Genomic DNA, 22,451 nt, shown 5'->3' with positions numbered 1-22,451 from the left:
ATTATTGCAAAAATTGCCAATTCCCATCTAGTCCTAAAATCAAACATCAATATAAAAATTAACTGGAAGTGCCTAAACTTTTTTCCGTTCCCCTGTGGTAGAATTTCTGACTAACATGGATTTTTTTTAAAACGCTACATTTTGAATATTGTTATAATCCAATCTTTTGGCTCGGTGACCTTCGATGCCATATGCCCAGTATGAGAACCATCATGTTTTTCTATATGGCTTTTGGCTGCCAGCTTTTAAACCTTTCATTTGTGTCACTTAGGCCTACTCGTCACAGCAGGGAGTCAAATTCATGTGCTGTAGAGGATGTACTGTAATTTTAGAGTAATGCAGTCGACATGTGGTCAGAGGAACCAATCAGACTTACAAAAAAGGAAATAAAAAAAACGTCAGCCACTTTACATCAGAAACGAATAGGTCAGCTGTGCTCCAGGTCTGTGAGAATGCAATAATGAAAGGTTCACGTTCTATTCTGAGCTAATCCAGAACTCCTGAATCTTCTAACTTTATTAGTAGTAATGAGAGGCGCATAGTTTGTCAACAGCCCACGACCAGGTCGCTCACTGCTCTGCATGCTCTGTTCTTACATAAGTCTTACAAAACATTACTGTATTGTCAGCAGCTCACAAGGGCACTTAAAGATGCCGAACAGCTGATCTAATCTTATGCCGCCTCAAACATGGGTTAAATAATCAACCTGCAAATGATAAAGTCATGGGGAGGAGGAGAGATGGTAAGAGATAGATCAGACATGTAACCTGGTACTTCCTGGGTGATTTTCCTTTGTGATTAAAGATGATGCTTGTCTCTCCTGTATCATAACGCGTTCACTATGGCCGATTACAACACAAATTGATTCCCACCCACAAGAATCAGTCTTTTGTCACAAAGGCTACTGATGCCTCCGTGCAATTTTTTTTTTCTTTTGTATGAGAAATTGCATATTGTGTGAAATGCAGAATATATGGATTTTCTTTTTCCAAGAAGAAAAAAAATACTGCACGTAAGATGACTAGAGAGAAATTACCGACTAAAATTCAATAAATGTTATTGAAAAAAGAAGATGATAGGAAGAAGTAAAAAAGGCATACAAACCCCAGAGCACGGACTTGACGCATCTCTCCTGACCCAAACTTGACAGCCTCAAACATGCTTATGAGACTATAGAGTTTGGGTCAGGACACCTGAGGCCAGTCCATGAATCATGGGTCTGTGGATGCAACATTAGCGGGAAACTACTGGGGGTCAATGATGCACTAATGGAGCCTGACGAAGATTAGGAACAAATAACGTTTCACTCTGTAGCGCTATAGCATGTAAACATGAAATATGATTTGCAGTATTTCTCTAGATAATTGCGTCACTTGGCACAAAATCTGGCCAATTCATACATGTTGTTATTGAGGTAGATTATGCTTATGGAGAAAATACACCTTTTGGGCATTGCTAGATAACCTAATGCATTGTCACTGTTGCTGAGAGTCACTGAAGAGAAGTCTTTTGTAATAAAAGTTTTCCTTTATTCGAAAATTCTAGTAATGGGATTCAGAAATGTAAATAAAGGAGAACGTTTAATACAATTACTTATACACAGTGAATCTTCTGCAGCACTAACAATCCATTAGGTTATCCAGCAATTGCCCAAAAGGCGGATTTTCTAGATAACCAAAATCTTCTGGAAGGTATGAAACTGCCGACAGGTGTACAAAAACATAGTACTCCCCACTGGCCTGTTATTCTGGTGAGAATCAATGAAAAAAAACATGCTCCATATCAGAAAGGGTGATTTTGATAACGTTGGTGATGTTTGGGGCCAATGACCTGACCTTTTCTTAATCACCTTAGGATATTGCATTTTTGAGTCTCCATTTTTCGCTCCCCTTCTTCCCAGAGCCATAACTCTTATTTTTCCATCAATAAGGCCATGTAAAGGTTTATTTTTTGCAGGACGAGTTGTACTTTTGAACGACACCATTGATTTTTCCATATAGTGTACTGGAAGATGGCAAACAAACTCCAAGTGCAATTCTACAATTGTACTGTTTTTTTCTTACCATGTTCATGTGATGCTAAAACTGACCTGCCATTCTGATTCTCCAGGTCATTACGAGTTTGCAGATACCAAACATGTCTAGGTTCTTTTATAAGTAGTAAATAAAAAATCCAAAAGGTGTTCTGAGACCTGTAGCATCTCCATTTTTCATTATTTTTGTGCGCCAAGCTGATTTTTTCATTGATACCATGTTGAGGTAGATACAATGTTTTGATCCCCTGTAACTGCATTTTATTGCAATGTTGCGGTAACCACAAAAAAGTACTGTATTTTTTGGATAAGACACACTTTTCCCCCTCAAATATTGGGGGAAAATGGAGGTGCGTCTTATAATGCAAATATACCTTACACCGTTGCTGCAGGCTGGGATGAGGAGGTGTAAGGCGGTGCTGCTGCGGGTGTCTCCAGTGCTGTAGGGCTTCTGCTGACATTTTGTGAAAGGCCAGAGCCCCCCGCAAGTTCCATGGTTTCCTCCTGTGCGGTGGACTCTGGGGAAAATGGCCACCGGGGGTGGCTCATGCGCAGATGGAGATCTTGGCACCAAGATCTCGGGAGATGAGATCTAATGTTCCCAGAGTCCACCGCACAGGAGGAAACCATAGAACTTGTGGGGGTTCTGGCCTTTCACGAAATGTCAGCAGAGCCCCCGCAGCACTGGAGACACACGCAGCAGCAGCACCGGACAACCCCGCAGCACTGCCGGGAACACCCCCTCATCCCAGCCTGCCGCAGCGACCCTGGGACCCCACTTCACCGCAGCCACCAACCCCGGTAAGCAATAAGACGCCTGGATGATAACACCACCATTTTATTAAAAAAAAAATTTTTTTCCCTATATTTCTCCTCAAAATTTGGGGTGCGTCTTATAATCGGAAAAATACTGTAATTCTGTTTTGATTATTTTTTTCTCATTTCGCCGTTTACTGATCAGATTAATTATTTTGATAGATCGGGCATTTCTGAACTTGGCAATACCAAATACGTGATTTTTTTTAAATTTATTTTGAATGGGGAAAAGGGGGGTGATTTGAACTTTTTTTGTGTGTGTTTTTAAAAACATTTTCTGTTTACTTTTCACTTGCTTCAATAGTATCCTTAGGAGACTTGAAGCTGCAATCTTCTAATCGCTTGTGCTACACATAGCAGGAGAAATAATCATCTGCTATGAACGCCGGCCACAGGGCAACGCTAATAGCAGATCAGCACTGACAAGCATGGGAGCCTCCTTGAGACCCCTGTAGTCATGCCAATCCATCGACGACCCATGATCATGTGATAGGGGCACCGATGGGAATGGTTAGTGATGCGCTTCCGGCATGTGCATGTTAGAGATTGACAGTGGCATTATAACATGTTAACAGCCGCGGGTGAATAGTGATTCCACCAGTGGCTGTTAAAGGCACATGATAGCTGATCAGATCAGCTGTAATGTGCCTGAAAAGATATGGGTTCAGCGCCGGAGTCCCCATGAAAGGGAGTGAGGCGACCTATGACAGGCAGCACAGTGGCTCAGTGGTTAGCACTGCTGCTTTGCAGTGCTAGGGTCCTGGGATCAAATCCCACCAAAAACAACATCTGCCTCCTCCCACACTCCAAAGACATACTGATAGGGAAATTAGATTGTGAGCCCCATTGGGGACAGCGATAATAGTGTATTTTATGTGGAATTAATGGCGCTACATAAGCAAAGCATAATAAATATAGGTACTTCATAGGTCAACATTTTAATTAATACATCTTTGAATGATCAAAGTATTCAAAGAAAAGAGTGGCACTCGCCGTTCTTTAAAAATTCCAACGTTTATTTCACTTCTTAAAACAGGGAGTGTGAGGACGACGATGGCCGTTTCACGCAATGGCATTTCTACGGGTCATGGGCGTGCGCAATTGCGCGAAACGGCCATCGTCATCCTCACATTAAAACAGGGAAATAAACGTTGGAATTTTTAAAGACTGGTGAGTACCCGATGGTCTGGGTTTATATGCCTAAAAGCGTCTGTTCGGTATGATAAACATTTAGGCTATGTGCACACGTCCGGAATTTCCGCGGCAATTCCGCAACTCCTTGCCGCGGGAAATACGCAAGAAATCCGCATGCGTTATTCCCACGTATTTCCCGCGAAAAACTAGCGTTTTGCAAGCGTAATTAACTTGCAGAATACTAGCGTTTTCCAAGCGATTTACTCGCTTGGAAAACTGATTGACAGGTTGGTCACACTGGTCAAACATAGTGTTTGACTAGTGTGACCAACTTTTTACTATTGAGGCTGCCTATGCAGTATCAGTAGTAAAAAGATATGAAGTTAAAAATAAAAAAAAATTAAAAATCGTGTTATTCTCACCTTCTGGCGTCCCAAGGCCTCAGCGATGCTCCCGACAAGTCCCGTTCCCAGCGATGCCTTGCGACAATGACCGTTGATGACGTAGCGGTTTCGCGAGACCGCTACGTCATCAAAGGTCAATTTCGCAAGGCATCGCTGGGAACGGGAATTGCCGGGAGCATCGCTGAGGCCTGGGGCCGCTGCGTGGGACGCCGGAAGGTGAGAATATCACGATTTTTTATTTTAATTTTTTTTTTTTTTTTAACAGGGATATGGTACCCAGAGCCCGGAGGACAGTCTCCTCTCCTCCAGGCCCTGGGTGCCATCCGCACATTTTCCGCTTACTTTGTGCATGGTGGGCACAGCCACATGTGGACAGTAAGCGGAACAATGTATTCCTATGTGTGCGGAATTCCCACGATTCCGCAAAAAGAATGAGCATGCTGCGTATTTTTCCGCGATGCGATTCCGCCGCGGAAAAATACGCAGCATTAGCACAGCATGTGCGAAATGCCATAGGATTCAATGAGTTGCTTATTTTATGCATTTTTGCAGCCTTTTTGCTAGAAAAAACACGACAAAAACGCATAAAATCAGCGTGAATTCTGGAAGTGTGCACATAGCCTAAAGGATTCTGTGACCCTCAGGTACACCAGCAGTGCGGATTACTTGTTTTGCTTGTGTGGACATCTTTGAATAATAATAAGTTCCACAACTGGATGACTAAAAAAGTTTCTTTGCTGAGATAATCTTATAAGGCTATGTGCACACGTGTGGAATTCCATTCCGCGGGAAATATGCGAGAAATCCGCATTTTAAATTCCCGCGTATTTCCCGCAGAAAAAATAGCGATTTGCAAGCGTAATTAGCTTGCAGAATACTAGCGTTTTCTAAGCGATCTGTAGCATCGCTTGGAAAACTGATTGACAGGTTGGTCACACTCGTCAAACAGTGTTTGACGAGTGTGACCAACTTTTTACTATTGAAGCTGCCTATGCAGCATCAGTAATAAAAAGATATAAAGTTTAAAATAATAAAAAAAAATAAAAAATAGTGTTTCTCTCACCTTCCGGCGTCCCACACAGCGTTCCCGATCATCGCGATGCTCCCGGCAAGTCCCAGGGATGCCTTGCGACAATGACCTTTCATGGCGTCGGGGTATCGCGAGACCGCGACGTCATCAAAGGTCAATGTCGCAAGGCATCCCTGAGAACGGGACTTGCCGGGAGCATCGTTGAGGCCTGGGGCCGCTGCGTGGGATGCCGGAAGGTGAGAATATCTTTTTTTAACAGGGATATAGTAACCAGGGCCTGAAGGAGAATCTCCTCTCCTCCAGACCCTGGGTACCATCCGCAAATGTTCCGCTTACTTTTCGCATGGTGGGCACAGCCACATGAGGAAAGTAAGCGGAACAATGCATTCCTATGTGTGCGGATTTTCCCGTGATTCGTCACAAAGTATGAACATGCTGCATATTTTTCCGCGATGCGATTCAGCCACATAAAAATATGCAGCATTAGCACAGCATGTGCGGAATGCCATAGGATTTCATGGGATGCTTTTTTTTTGCGAAAGCTCAGAAAAAAACGCTACGTGTGGACTCAGCCTTAATGTGCACCTACTGTGTAATGGTTGTGTCTTACTGAACAGAAACATGGTCTGATCAGGGGAGGAAGCAAAAAAGTATACAGACATTACCGCAAGAGATTGCAAATAATTCTTTGAGGTAAAACATTGTTTAAAAGCAGGCAGTGATACGTTTTGCCTCACAAAAAGAATAGGCTGCGATCCCGTTCTGTAATGTCTGTATACTCTTTTGCTTCTCCCCTGCTCAGTAGCTGTGGTATATCAGCCCATGTTCCTGTAGGTCAGACACAGCCATTACCCAGTACACAACACTGCACATTTTTTAAGATTATCTTAGTACACGAACAAAATTTTTTGTTAACACATCCAATTGTGAAACATATTTGTCTAAAAATATTTTTTAATTAAAATGTACTTTGTACATGGAAAAAAGACCTTTAAGTCTCTCATATACATTAGGTGAGAGTCCATCAATTATCTGATGCGTATGTGGGACTCCCGACTTTTCTCCGACTGATGATGTTGGGAATTTGAGGATCAGGGACTTGAAATTTCATTGTCTGATTGTTTTGCTTTCTGGGGTGAAATGTCGCCAAAAGTGGAGTCTGGCAGTGACTTTCTCTTCTCTGCCCATAGAAAACACATGAATGCTCAGCTGAGCTCAGAGTGTCGGGAGAGATGGCTGTTTGGTCAATAACTTTCTCATGTAGCTTTAGAGAACAAAAGACAAATAAGCTGTCGTAGAACGCAATGAATGCTATCCAATATGGCCATATAGATGTTTGTGTGTGCACCTTATTTTTGAAATAATAAGGGTCGGATATTACTTATATGATACATAACACATTTTTGAATTTAAGAAAATTCTACCTTTTATTCAAAACTGCGATGTTAACATGGTAACTTTTTACATCCATGAGGCAAAGTCCTCTTTAACCAAATATAGGAGATTCACAGATAGTAGACCGTTGTCAGGAGATTTTCCTTACAAGACCCTCACCGTGACTTGTGTTAATGAAGTTAATTGAATTTACGATCAATAATGGTTAATTATTGCAATTTGACATTCAAAGATAAATGGCTGCAGGACAGAGAAATGTCTTGGTATGTGGGTCCTCAAACACATTAGACTGCGAGAGGGATCACACGGCCGTCCATTGATCCAGGTACAAGACGATCGACCCGATAGCTCTGATGAATGCACACGTTCCTCAGCTACGAGTACATGTTCTACTAAACTGGTCTAACCCTTGTCACCAGCCAGATCTATATCAGCTGTACCCTACAAATCTATGGAGATAGATTAGAGAACTGATGCAGAAAAAAAGATGATTCAATAAAGGTGAACTTTTATTATACAGGGTATTAATGTAGCTGCGTAATGAGACTTTATAAATCAATCTGCATTAAGGAAAATCTGTGACAACCAAAAACTACATTAAAGATTAAGTACTCCATGCTGAACTTGTGTTCCCAGCACAGCAATGGGCTCCGGCCCTCAGGACCATTACACAAAAAATAACCATGTACGTCATTGATGTAAGGCGCTGACAATTTGCTGAATTTCTGAATAAGTGATATAAGACTGAAACTCTATAAGAGGGTCATACATGTATGGTATATAGGTGAAGGTCTCCATGCCACAGCCACTGTTATTGATGTATATACAGTAACATGGCATTATTCATGTACTTTGCTGTGGACGCTAGGAAACAAGATTTTGCCGGTATGATGTCCCATTATATCGGGTTATATAGATCTCAAGTTTCCATTAAATATGAAATGACTCAAGCATTGCTCAGAATGTCTCACTGATTCATAGCTATATTTTCACCATCTGTAATGATGGTTAATAGTCAGCTGGGCCATACATCTCTGGGGGATGGCAACGAGTGCAGTGTTATAAATAAGAAGTTTGGAGGCTGATGCCTTGGGATCGGTTATAAGCTAAATACGCCCATCTGGAAAATCATTTGCTACAGCTTTACAAGTGAGATCTGAGATTAATGCCTCCATCCCCGTCCGTGTGCATCAATAACTGAAGACATCGTGACTGATAAAGTCAACGTCATGAAAGACCAGACTTGGAAGGTCCATAATAGCACAATAAGGCTCTGGAAATATGGCTGCTCCCAGTAATGTTATTGTGTATCCTTTTGCATTCCACAATTTTGTAGCATGAAAGAGAAAAAAAATGAGGTTTATGCAAGGTCTTTTGGCTGAACTAAAAGTCACAGGACTTTATTAGTGTCGTTCTAAATTTCCTCACCAGTCATTTACTTTATAAAGTAGATTTTTTGCAGAAAAGCAATGAACATCCATGCTTAAATACAGAATTACTGGTAATTAAAAATTAGACCTAAAATCAATTTTTATGGTCATGATTTTGAGAACATGATTGGTTCTTACCAAACCAAAGCTGTGCTGTATCCTATAACTCAGAACAGACGGAAAGCAACAACATACGCAGAAAACTGTGGATAGATACATTTCTCTCTCTGTACTTACTAAGGGGAAACTAGAGAGGAAGCTGGATTGCAAGCAGGTGTTTATTAGGTGGTGATAAGCTTAGAAAAGATAGAATGACTTTGGCTTTCCACCTGAATGCTGAACCTTGCAGGTCCAGGATTGAAATGTTCATTGGGCATTTGGATATAATAAGCCCTAATAACATAACCTGCCGCCAAGTTGCAGCTGGATCACCAGGCCTTAATGGGTTAATTCCTGTGCAGATGCAGAACGCAAACTTTTCTGTAAAACAACAATGTTTTTCCAATAATCCTTTCATTCTGCTCAGTGCATACCAAACATGGTAAATGACCACTTAGGAGATTTATAATGACAAACTAAATGTTGTCAAAGAAAAAAAAAAATCCGCTGCTGATTGCGGCGCTCTGACAATATAAAGCCGGTGCTGCGGAGCTCTGTCAGAATGGAAGATTATGCAAAAACACCATTGAGAATGCTGCTAATCATCTGCTCTTGTCAATTAGAGGAGGTTGTGTGACAGCGTATTTACATTAAACACGTTCCGTCAGCTGAAACCTTTAATGCTAGATGGCAAGAAATTCCAGAACCGAGACCCGACTCCTTCCGAGCGACAGTAGGACAAAATAGCAATCAGTGCATGTACTGCAAGAGCATCCCAATAACATGCACACACTGTACGTATACAGCCCAATGCTGCATGGCCTGAAGTAACATTCTGTACAATGCTGCGGTGTATGTGGCCGCACACGGTGTCTGATACATATTGTCTTGTATATTTCCAAGCACGATAGTTATGTCATTGTACATCACTGTGCTCAGAACCCAGCTCATGGCTGCTAGGAAAAGGCAGAGGCATGATACAGCGGGTAGGAAGGACTGATCACACTAGATGCTGGAGGACAGAAGTGGTGCACAGCTTCTATGTCTGCGTGTGATACTGCTGAGTGACATGCATCGTGCCGTCATGATATAAAACCCATCAGCTTCACTATTGTTACCTTTCTGCAGCGTCTGCCCTCTACCCACATGACTGCTGCAGGAAACCACCTCTGTCTCATGTTGTCCACATCAGCATTACCATTAAGGCCAGTGATTGGCTGCAGTGGTCACATGGGTTGATGTAACAGTCGGGAAGAGACAGAGGTTATTACTGGTTGTTTTGATATTTTATGGCATTAAACTTGATCCCTTTAACACTTTTTTCGCTTCTCACTTAACCCTTCTTCCCAGAACCATAACTTTTTCCATCAGTATGGCCGTGTGAGGGTTTATTTTTTGCGGGACGAGTTGTACTTTTGAATGACACCATTGGTTTTACCATGTCGTGTAATAGAAAACAGGAAAAAAATTCCAAGTGAGGTGAAAATCCAAAAAAAATGCAATCCCACACTTGTGTTTTTTGGATTTTTTGCTAGGTTCTCTAAATGCTAAAACTGAGCTGCCAATATGATTCTCCAGGTCATTACGAGATCATAGACACCAAACATGTCTAGGTTCTTTTATGTAAGTGGTGTAAAAAAAATTCCAAACTTTGCTTAAAAAAAAAAAAACGCCATTTTCTGTGACCATTTTTAAAGATCTCGGGGTCTGGTGAGGGCTTATTTTTTTGCTGATCGAGCTGACGTTTTTATTGATGCCATTTTGGTGCATATACGGTCTTTAGATCTCCCGTTATTGCATTTTAATGCAATATTGTGGCGACCAAAAAAACGTAATTCTGGTGTTTTGATTTTTTTCCCGCTACGCCGTTTAGCGATCAGTTTAATCCTTTTTTTAAATTGATAGATCAGGCAATTCTGACTGCGGCAATACCAAATATGTGTATATTTGGTTTTATTTTTGTTTTATTTTGAATGGGGGTGATTTGAAATTTTATATTTTTTTATATTTTTAAAAACATTTTTAACTTTTGCCATGCTTCAATAGTCTCCCATGGGAGGCTAGAAGCTAGAGCTGCCATAGCCCGATCGGCTCTGCTACATAGAGGCGATGCTCAGATCGCCTCTATGTAGCAGAATTACAGACTTGCTATGAGCGCCAACCACCGGGTGGCGCTCATAGCAATCCGGCATCAACAACCATAGATGTCTCAAGAAGACCTCTGGTTGTCATGCCGACACACTGGTGACCAGCGATCACGTGACGCGGGTCACCAGTGAGGGTATTTCCGGCCAGATGCGCTTGTTAAATGCCGCTGTCAGCGTTTGACAGCGGCATTTAACTAGTTAATAGCCGCGGGCGGATCGCGATTCTGCCCGCGGCTATTGCGGGCACATCAGCTGTTCAAAACAGCTGACATGTCCCGGCTTTGAGCCGGAGCTCACCGCCGGAGCCAACATCAAAGTGGGGGGATATGGCCATTGGACGTACTATACCGACCGATATCAGTAAGGGGTTAAATCCGCCTTAAATCTTTCATAATAACTAACATCTTCAATATAGAAACTCCTGTTTTTACAATGTGCAGAAAGAGGAAAAATGAGAATTTCCAATTTGGCCTTGAGGATTTTCAGACCATTTCTCCACCCCTTCAGCAAATAACACACAGGGACTTCCCAAGTCATGGTGTCCTTTCAGCAAAACAGATTAGTGTGGGGCCGACCTCTAAGCAACCGGCATATGTGAGCCAGGGATATTTGTTCTAGTAAACCTTTAAAAGACCTCTGCTCAAATATTGTCTTAGTGCTTAGATAAATATCTTAGCTGATCTATTCTGATTGACAGCGAGGAGCGAGTAGGGTACAGTTCCCAGCGCCCGGGACACAAGTCTCCTAAACACAACTGTAGCGATGGTGCAGCTGCTAACAATACGAACCGCTGATATAGCACTGCATTAATGTGGATGAGTGTAAGGATACCATGTGCAAGTGGATATGATGCGTATATGACCATGATGTATAGAATGTGTACAGATGCCGGGGATTAGGAATAGATCAGTATATAGTCACAAGTAACGTTTTAGAAGAAGTCTCTATTGCCATGGGTCATGCACTAATGTACTGAACAGCAGACAGGAGGCTCCAGGTTTCCAGCCAGGTGCCGCGCTCAGAGGATAAAATCAGGAATAATTTTAATCTCTCGCGTTCTCACAGTCTCTGCTCAGCACAGAAACTGGATTATATGTAAAACATGAAATGCAGAGGGAGAAATCAGCAGCGGTTAAGTCCTGTGCGAACAAACCCTAAGAAAACTTTGTGTAATTGCATAATAACATGGAGGTATTGCCGGCTGAGTATTTCCTTCTTTGTTTCTGAAAATTAGCCAAAAAGTGGAGTCGGGATGTCAGTAAGTAAAATTTAACCTTCACTCTGCCAGTTGGACACATTACACTGTTCTCCGGTGAGCTGAGAATCTCGGCTTCTGGAGGGAAAGGGGCGATGTTTTAGGAAGTGTGCGGTTTGTGGTGAAATCATGTACGTTCAGTAATTGAATGGTGCTATTCGGCAGAGCTCCAGCTCCTGCCGGTGAGGCATTAAACTCTTAATGGTGTTTGTTTTTACAGAAGAAAATGTGTGTTTGCATTAAAACATATAAAATAAATGTTGACGTAAAGCGCCTTTCTATAAAAATATACACAACTTAGCGCATTCTCTGTCCAATCAGATGTAGTTGTGAAAGTCACAATGATACCACATCCAAGGATTAAGTAGCCTCAGTAATGAAACTTCTGTAGGTATAACATTAGAATAGATGGGGAAAAAAAACAAAACACAAAGTGACTGTAAAACAAGTAACAGTCAAGAATTTGTCTTTCGCTTAATTCTCCAGAACAGAATCATCGCCTTCATCTGGGCTCCGGAGGTGCAATGGAATCTTTTACAAACTGACCTGTCAATCATCCCTCCAGCTCACGCGACGATTGACAGTTCTGCTTCATAAGAGGTCGCGTCAGCTCTACAAGACAATACTGAGTTGGCACCTGCAGCAGATCAGGGATGCTGAGGGGGTCGGACAGATGGGAATGACAAAAAAAAAATGGTATTCTTGTCAGAACATTTTCATTTTTCAGAGAATTGCACAGAGGTGTGGTGCGTGTTTATATGGGAGGTAAGCGATTTTGGAGAGATCTGCTCTCTGGTCCCAACTAAGCTGCAAATAAAGGTCTGTACTCTTAACAGATGGGAATTGCAATAAATGTCGAAGTACATGAACATCAGTAAAACTAGATGAATTGTCGTGTTGGAGACTTAACACTAATGACCAGAATTTTTGGAATATTTTTGTGCTACTTCATTGTGCCATGTCTCTTTGGGAAGTGTATATATTTCCTGAAAAGCATCTAATTCCAATGTGTTGAGGAGTAGAGTTATAGTATATGCTCAGACGCATATGTCATATGTTATCCCACTGAAAATAGATGTATGTAAGCGTTTCGGGACTGAATGTGTTGTATTCCATACAGAATGTTACTTCTTGTGCTATATCACGCCTGGTAACCAGTTCTGCGTGTACATACTGTATACAACCTTCATTTTATGGCTGATACAATGACACCTAGGGCCAAAAAAACCCCCCAAAAAATAAGTGCTTCCATGAAAAGAAACATGCCTTCAGGTCCACTGGTATCAGGGGAGACATCTATGGTCACCCTTAGAACCACATCCGTGCAGGACGCAGACGGATCCACACAATAAATGAAAAAAAAAACCACTACACCACCGGTTCAGACCGACATTAAAGACAACAAAAGGGACTACAGAAGATGGCCGATACGGCTGTAAATTACCAGAGTCAGAAAACAAAAGTCAGCAATAACCCAAACCGTAAAAACATGCAATTAAATTTATCATAATAAATTAGCTTTTAGCGCCAGGATCAGAATTTACAATACAATTTCCCAATCTGTATGTAAAAGGTTTAAATATTTTATTGCGTACGTGATCTGGAAAAGAAGAGACGACAAGAAGGTTTAAATATCACGGATCTGCGCTGAGACATTGACGGGGGGGCTGCGGCGATGCACAACTGTATCCAAGGTAGTTTGTAAAAATTATTTATTTCCACACCAGTTAATTATGATGAGAGTCTTTGTTGAATGCACAAGCATATAAAAAGTGCTGATATTTTATGCATCTTTAACAATACCGTGCCTCCCTGCAGTGCATTGGTAGATCCTTGACATTTACCATCCACGCACAGCAACTATAATAACGGGGTTGATTGCCTCTTTTGCAGATGCAGTAATTTAATAACTGTGATCAGTTGCATAAATTTACTATACAACATCTTAAGTTAGCCACATTAAAATAAAGCAAAATTGTAATCTGTTGATAGATTGGTTGTACTGCACGGGTCTAAGTGAAAGCGATTCACTGCTTCTTAGAGAATTAAAATTACAGCAAATGATGGCAGGAAGATATTGATTTTTGGTTCCAAACCCACCCCCCTCCTTCGAAACAGGGTTAATTGGGATATCTGTAAAACTGAAGAAGCTTTCTAGTCTGGTGGTGAAGGTGTTAAAGACAGCGTTCACCCTTTGTACTGTAACATGGGTGCGAGATGGTGACATCTCTAGGTGCCATTCTGTGATGTTTGAACAGGACTGAATGTCGACTCTGGCTTGGGACTGACCAGAGGTATAGGACAATCCAACATAGGGGCATTTTTTGTAAAACAAGCTTTCAAAATCTTCGCACAGGCTAGAAAATGCATATTACAAAACCACTTGGTGCAGAAGATATTTTATGAATTTTGATCCACATACTGCAAAGAAAATCTTTTCAAATCTGCGGTAAACCTATAAAACCTATAGCATGTCTGCAGCAGAATCTCCTAAATTCTTAACTTGCAGCAGTCACATCACAGGTGGACAGACCCTTAAAGCGAACCTGTCAGTAGTTTTGGCCAATATAAGATGCGGCCATCACCTTTCAGGGCTTATACAAAGCATTCTCTAATAATAATGGCTGTAGATAAGCCCCCAACCCAACCTGGAAGAACTGAAAAATAAGTTTGACTATTCTTACCTGGGGGCAGGGGGCCTGGTCCATCGCCTCCCATTTTCTTATGATCGTCGCCCTCCTGCTTCCTTCTTGTGGATGACGCGTCCCTGCATCCTCCACACAGGCTCCCCGGCATTGTGCTCCTGTGCAAGAGTACTTATCTGCCCTGTTGAGGGTAGAGCTAAGTATTGCAGTGCACAGGTGCTGGGGCTCTTTGACCTTTTTCTGGCAGCTCCGCACTGCAGTACTTTGCTCTACCCTCAATAGGGCTGATAAGTTCACCTGCGCAGGAGCACGATGTCAGGGAACCTGTGTGGATGATGCACGGTCGCGTTATCCACAAGAAGCAAGCAAGAGGGCAGCGATCATAAGAAGATAGGAGGCGCTGGACCAAGACCAACGACACCCCTCAGACCGGACCGACACCCCCCCGCCCCGGTAAGTATAATAAAACTTATTTTTCAGTTCTTCCAGTTCGGGTTGGGGGCTTATATACACCATTATAGAATGCTGTGTATAAGTCCTGAAAGGCGATGGCCACATCTTATATTGGCCAAAACTGCTGACAGGTGCACTTTAAATGTTGTAGTTATATAGGGCAGATTTTTAAATAAAGTGAAACGCCCTCGTTTGGGGTTTACCTGAAAATGGTGGAGTACCTTTCTGTTACTACTGAGAAGGAAAGAAGCCGCTATATCAGTAAGTTTCCCAAAAACCTTGGATTAATATATTGCCAACTATAAATTCTGAGGCTAACATAAGTCACGCAGAACTTCTGACATCACAGAAAGATATAAGTATCAAGGACAAGTACTTCTGGAGCTGTCAGGAAATTCCTCGCCGAATTGTAATGCCCGTGATATTGTGCAGACCTGTATAGATCATCTCGTCTCTGCAGTTAGTGTTCAGGTAAAGTCAATCTATTGTTCCCTGTTACCAGTTATTTCAGGCTATCATGAGCCAATCATGGACGTTAATTGATCGTCGCTTGGTTACATGTAAGTTGTTTGGCAGTTATTTAATCCCTTAACGATCAGAGGTGTTTCTGTTTTCGCCCCTCCATTTTTTGCTTCCCTTCTTCCCAGAGCCATAACTTTTTTACTTTTCTGTCAATATGGCCATGTGAGGGCGTGTTTTTGCAGGATGAGTTGTACTTTTGAACGATATGATTGGTTTTACCACATAGTGTACTGGAAAACGGGGAAAAAAATCAAAGTGAGGTGAAATTGCAAAATAAAGTGCAATTCTACAATTATTTTCTTTCTTTGTTTGTTTTTTACCATGTTCACTAAATGCTAAAACCGACCTGCCATTATGATTCTCCAGGTCGTAGAGTTCGTAGATGTCAAACATGTATGGGTTCTTTTTTATTTAAGTGGTGAAAAAACAATCCAAAGGTTTTGTTTTTTTAAAGTTGCATTTTTCGTGATCTCGGGTTGGCTGAGTGCTTATTTTTTGTGCGCCGAGCTGACATTTTTATTGATACCATGTTGATGCAGACATGATGTTTTGATCACACGTTATTGCATTTTAATGCAATGTTGCGACAACAAAAAAACCCCGTAATTCTAGCCCTGCTCTATGTAGCAGAAATCTAGCAATGGCAACCACAGGGGTCTGCTGCAGACCCCTGGTTGTCATGCCACCCCATTGGTGACCCGAGGTCATGTGACATGGATGTCAATGGGCGTGGTTTGTAACGTGCTTCCGGCGTGTGCATGTTAAATGCCGCTGACAGAGATTGACAGTGGTATTTAACATGTTAACAGCTGCGCGTGTGGATTGTGATTCCACCCGCGCATGTTAGTGGCACGTGCCAGCTGATAAAATCGCCGACCTACGAAAGCCCGATCTCAGTTATCGACCCGGCTAAATAGGAAAAAGGGTTTAAACCAACTCATTAGCTGATTTTCTGCCAAACTGTGCAGCCATTGACAATAACTCCTTAGCAATCAGTTTGAAAACTGCACTTACTTACGGTGAGATTTTTTTTGCAGTGGCCAGTGAGTACTTTCTGTGGGATGTGGTACAGGAAGAGCAGAACTATCCCATCCCCAACAATCATTACTTTGTCACATTACTGCAGTGCCGAGGCATTTACATCTATGGCTGATATCATGATTATATAATGTGACCACTTTGGGTTTAATAGCCAGGTTTATATGAATGAGGAACACTGGTAATGATGTCAGTACAAGCCATTTATACGTATAGAAGTAAACACATTGGACAGCACTGCAGGTTCCCACTAATGATACAACTGTAGTGAATACTCTGCACTGTATGGAAAAGGTCAGTAGGGATGGTAGGTAGGGATGTGATACACTCAGATGGTTCAAGTTCTGTCATTTTTACAGGACTTTTTATACGCAGAAATTCACTATACTATAGACAAAGATTCTCTGGGAAACTGAAGGCTGCCGGCTACTAATTGGTGCAGTTATATTTTTGTGGTTAGAGAGGAAGCCGGAGGTGCTCCCGCCTGACCCACCCCTAACAATCATCTGTGCTCCAGTTCACTTAAGGTGAAAATTAACCAGTAAATCTTCTCACAATCATCAATTATTGCAATTATCCACGTGAGCCTGTCCAAAGCTGACATTATCCAGCGCCTGACTACAGCCACATTGCACTTCTGTGAATATAAAATGCCTCAGAAAACTCAGAGGAAGACACACAAGTGTCGGCACATACTGAGATCATCCGCGCTGCGGAAATATAGATTTTAATGTGAGTAAGGGTATGCTTCCACGGTCAGTACGCGCTGCGGGTTGGACGCTGTGTACAGCCGCAGCAGCGTCCAGATGTTACAGCATAGTGGAGGAAATTTCGTGAAATCCCATCTCCACTATGTGTGCAGGGACACCTCCGGCTTCCCTGCGTAACTGGACATGCGGTGTGTCCTTCCAGACCGCAGCATGTCTATTTATCTTGCGGAGACGCTCCGTCTCCACAAGATAAAGTCACCCATACAATCTATAGGATGCAGTGATTCCGCATGGTTCAATTTACACATGCGGAATCACCCCACCTACAAAAGCTGGCAGCGCTTTGAACAGAGTAGACCTGTGCTGCGTCCAAAATGCTGCCGGTTTGTGTTCGTGGAAACATACCAGAGTTATAATGAAAAAAAAATCTGGTAGTAATATACATGATTCTATTGGACTACCTTTTCCTAAAAATACAGTACATCATCCACAGTGAGCCATAGTATGTAATATGTATACGTGGTATGGTCATTTATGCACACAAGTAGAAAGTGAAGTCAACTTAGCTGAGTTTTACATGATCAGAAAAACATGGTTGATTTCGTCAGAAACGACTACCAGAGGTTATCTGGTTTACATCATACAGTGTACGTATACTTTTGTTTTCCCGAACCCTCTCGCGTGGTTCAATACTCCTACACACTGCGCCGTACAGGTCAAAAGGCAACTGTACTTTGCTAGATGACTCGCAACTGTACCAACAAGTGTGCAGAAGTGTCGCACCATGCCAAACAGTGTAGGAACAGATTTAAACTCTTCATTTCAACAGAGCCGAGTGGAAACATCAGAGACCAAGACCATGGACAGGTGTGAGGATGTTTCTAAAAGTCATGTTTTTTATTCCTTTGTAACCCATTCAAGTGCAGCCGCTCCTATGAGATGATCCCTGGTGTTGTCACTAGCGGCTTCACTTCATACTAGTTTTCCAAGTTCTGCTCACTGGGCCTTCATTGGGAAATGATCAGAACCAGTGACCTGATGTCTACTGACACCTGCAGGGCCACATGCACGTTTGTCAGGTATGAATAGTGGAATAAACGGAAAGTGCTATGACAAGGACAGATGCACAAGACCTACCGACTGCACATTGTCTATAGACATGTTTCCAGCTCCGCTCGCCACCTTATATGGCAGTGAGAAGAGATAGAATACCCCTTTAAGAGGAGGACCCAAAATGATGCTTTTTCAGGCAGCAGCTCCATAAGCATTCTTTGGGGAATTGAATGCGAGTGCCAAACTTTGGACTAAAGTTTAGTTCAGTTATAAGAATGGACCTTCCACGGGTCCACTGATGAGTACAAGAAAGCTCGGTGCATGTAAGGAGATTGATTGGATTTTATGCATTACAAGTCTTTTCTAATAATCATTTTAATTTTTTCATTACACATGCAATAATTAGTACATCAGATCACTCACGTCACATACACCTCACAAAAACCTCTCTAGATTTTGATCTTTTCTTACCTTTGACTCTGCAAAAACGCTTACTATAGCTCTTATTATTCTCGTCTTATCTATTGCAATTCTGTACTGATTGGTCTTCCCTCTTACTAAACTAGTCCCTCTCCAATCCATCCTGGATGCAGCAGACAGGATCATATACTTTTCCAACCACTACACTGATGCTTCCACCCTGTGCCGGCCATTGCAATGGTTGCCAATCTGCTACAGAGTCCTATATAAATTTATCAGCCTCACCCACAAAACTACCTACAGTTATGCACTGCCCTATATTTCCTCCCTCATCTCCATCACTCTACTCGTGCCCTCCGTTCTGCTAATGACCTAAGACTAAAGGGGGCTTTACACATAGCGATATCGCTAGCAAGATCGCTAAAGCGTCACCGATTTTGTGACGCAGCAGCGATATTGCTAGCGATATCGCTACATGTGATACTTACCTCCGACCGGCTCCCCCACTGGCTATCGCTGATCGCACGAGAACGTCCTGGGCCGTTTTTTGTCGCCGGCTTCCTGCTGTCACCGATGAGCGACGGGTGGATGCGGGCTGAGGACGTCATCATCGCCGCGTCTCACAGGTAACGACCGCTGCTGCGTCGCTGCTGAGATCTGCCTGTTTGGCAGCTCACTAGCGACCATTTAGCGATGCACCAGCGATCCTGACCGGGTCGTATCGTGGTCAGGATTGCTGGTGCATCGCTAAATGTAACGGGGCCTTTACTCTTCAATAATACAAACCTCCCACTCCCCTCTCCAAGACTTCTCATGATCTGCACCAATTCTCTGGAATGCTCTATCCAGAACAATTTCATTAATTCCCAATGCCCAGTTTTAAGCATGCCCTAAAAACACACTTCTTTAGATTGGCCCATCATCTCATCCCACTTATGTAACTACTCTCGTTTTGTCCTTCCAAAATTTTATTGCAAATCTGGTCCCTCGTAGCATCTAATTATACCCCCCCATGCACTTAATAGCACTTGGTACCTGTATTTATACAGATACTGTCTGGTGACCGGATCATGTGGCGTTACGGCTGGACCATACAATACAAGCTTTTTTTTTTTTTTTTACCATTTACCTTTCGTGCCCCCCCCCCCCCTATTTCCTCAGATTGTAAGCTTGGGAGCAGGGCCCTCACTCCTCTAGTTATCTGTTAAATTATGTATTTACTCTCTAACGTCTTTATAGAAACCCCCAGAGCACTAAGCAGAGGGAAACATGACTTTGGGAGGGGTGGACCTTTAACTCCTGCAGCTTTGTTTGTATAGCTGTGTACATTTTACAGGGAATCTGTCAGCTGTTTTGGCCGCTATAAGGATGCAGGCACTGCCTTTCAGGGCTTATCTACAGCATTCTATAATGCTGTAGATAAGCCCCGATAAATAAGTTTTATTATACTCACCCGAGGGGGCGGTCCAGTCAGATGGGTGTCGCAGGTTCGGATCTGGCGCCTCCCATCTTCTTGCCCACCGCCCTCCTGCTTGCTTGATGGCTCCCCGGCATCACGCTCCTGCGCAGGCGTACTTCTCTACCCTGTTGAAGGCAGAGCAAATTCCTGCAGTATGCAGGCGCTGGGTCTCTCTGACCTTTCCCAGAGCCTGCGCACTGCAGTACTTTGCTCTGCCCTCAACAGGGCAGAGAAGTACGCCTGTGCAGGAGCGCGATGCCGGGGAGGCATGAAGCAAGAAGATGGGAGGCACGGGACCTGCTACACCCATCGGACCGGACCACCCCCCTGGGTGAGTATAATAAAACTTATTTTTCTTATCTTGTAGGCCGGATCGGTGGCTTATCTACAGCATTATAGAATGCTGTAGATAAGCCCTGAAAGGCAGTAGCCGCATCTTATAGCGGCCAAAACAGCTGACAGGTTTGCTTTAAGCAAGAGTGATTCTGCTTTGAGAGGAAGGAGCAGAGTATGTCTTTGCCTGGGGTGTTACGGTGAGGGGAATGGAGCTTATATAGAGGAGGTAACTCTCTCTCTCCCTCACCGGATGAACTGGAGGAAAGTTTACTGGCTCTTCTTCTCTTCTTGAATGGCCCCAGTGCATGTTGCCCCTTTATCACTGTCTGTCCTGGTGCTGTATGTCACACGCCTGGGGAGATCACAGTACTTGTGAATCCTAATGTATGAGCACCTCACCTGACTCCTACTGTGATTGTTTTAATCCTGTGATTTAAAAAAAAAAGCTGTGGCCATTTTGACAACCAAAATTATGTGTTTTGTGTATTTATTCCAGTGTCTAGGTTTACTGTAGATATGGTTGTTTTAAGATGGAGTAGGGGGTCTGTCTCATCCAAAAGTCATGTCTGTACAAGTCCCATCTGAAATGTAAAGTGCTGAGGAATACAGTATGTTGTTGCCATAGAAAATACATTGTTATTGGTCTGAATGCTTGTAAGCATTACCATCTGTATAACACCGCCCCAGTATAGATAATGACCAGTCTGACACGTGTGTATCCTCCTACATGTGATCAGGAGATTGGAGTATAATCACAGACTCTAAATAGTTAAGAGCCCAGGAAAAAGCACAAACCCCAAAATGCTGAAATAAATAACAGCATCAGCACATCCCACTAAATCCCTCTATTTATATAAATGATATTAAAGTCATCATATTCACACAGGGCTAATTGTATACGGTATACCTGAAAACTCGCACTGATTTGCAGATTTTGGATTCTTGGAGTCACATCAGACGCCTCCTGATAAGAATCCGTTGTGTGTGCCCTATGCAAACAAACCCCTAACAGAAATGTTACTGGGGGAATAATAGCCATTTCCAATGATAATACACAATTTTAGCGCTGTCGCTTAGCTGATTTAGGTGCTTGGCCGGGGTGTCAGGCAGACTGCCTTAGTTAGGTAAGCTTCTAATGGGTAACTGGCAGATTGCGGCAGTCCTATTTCTGCTGTAGATTTGGTTTGTCACCGAGTATCCATTACCTGCCATTCATGTTTGATCTCTTTGGACAGGTCTGATCAAAAGATGTCATTTGACCTACTCCACTTGGCAGTCACTTGCCTGACTCTCATAAAAGGGGTATCTGGGCTATAAATAAAATGACATTATTATTTTTCTGACCTATCATGTAGTAGAGACAATTATGATAATGCAGTGTCTGTCACAAGGAGCCCCAGCAAATTGCCGGATCTCACGCCACTGTTTAGTTTCCTTATTTGTTTTTTTTTTTGTCTGCTTTTCTCCAATTCAACCTAGAAATAAAGCAGAATTGAAACCGCTAATGCTCTTCCTTGCACGGTGACAGATTCAGGGCTCTCTCTGTATGTTACTGACATGCAGATGTGACCATCACGCTGTGTTTGTCAGTAGTGGGCGGCTGTTAGGAGTTTCTCTTGGAATTATCGGATGGATACAAGCTCGCCCCAACAAACCCCCTCCCCCTTTATCAAGTGACTAGCAAAAAAAAAAAAAAAAAAATATTAATACAACAAAATTACACAACATGTATGACAGATGTGCAGCAATGAGGACGAGCGAACTTGCAGGGACACCGGCTGATTTGACAACTGAGGAAGGAATCTGACAAGGTAGAAACCTCCGATTTCATATTTTCAGTAACAAAAGGTTTGTTTTGTCTTCAATATAATTAATCCTGCGGAAAGTAAAATAAATTCCAAAACCGCTCTCACAATAAACAGGTAAGAGAAGATATCCCAAGTAATACTTTATAGCCGGGCCCCAACTTTCTGTAAGTCACAATCAAACCTGCTCCAACTTTAGTTCCTCGGTGATTTTATTACATTTTGTACTGTTTATATACAATGGTTTTATTTCATTATTTTTGAGGCA

At 42.5% G+C, this 22,451-nt stretch overlaps 1 protein-coding gene across 15 annotated transcripts in view; it reads right to left on the bottom strand.

Moving 5' to 3' along the window:
* The window catches only part of TSHZ3 (teashirt zinc finger homeobox 3), a 331,665-nt gene that overhangs the window by 4,487 nt on the left and 304,727 nt on the right, over positions 1–22,451 (bottom strand). The window lies entirely within an intron of this gene.

The sequence above is a fragment of the Dendrobates tinctorius genome, unplaced genomic scaffold (assembly GCF_039654945.1).
Source record: "Dendrobates tinctorius isolate UK_male_01 unplaced genomic scaffold, ASM3965494v1 ptg000214l, whole genome shotgun sequence".
In the NCBI taxonomy this organism is placed as follows: domain Eukaryota; kingdom Metazoa; phylum Chordata; class Amphibia; order Anura; family Dendrobatidae; genus Dendrobates; species Dendrobates tinctorius.
Note: the sequence above shows the minus strand (reverse complement) of the source record. Positions and strands in the feature narration are given on the sequence as shown.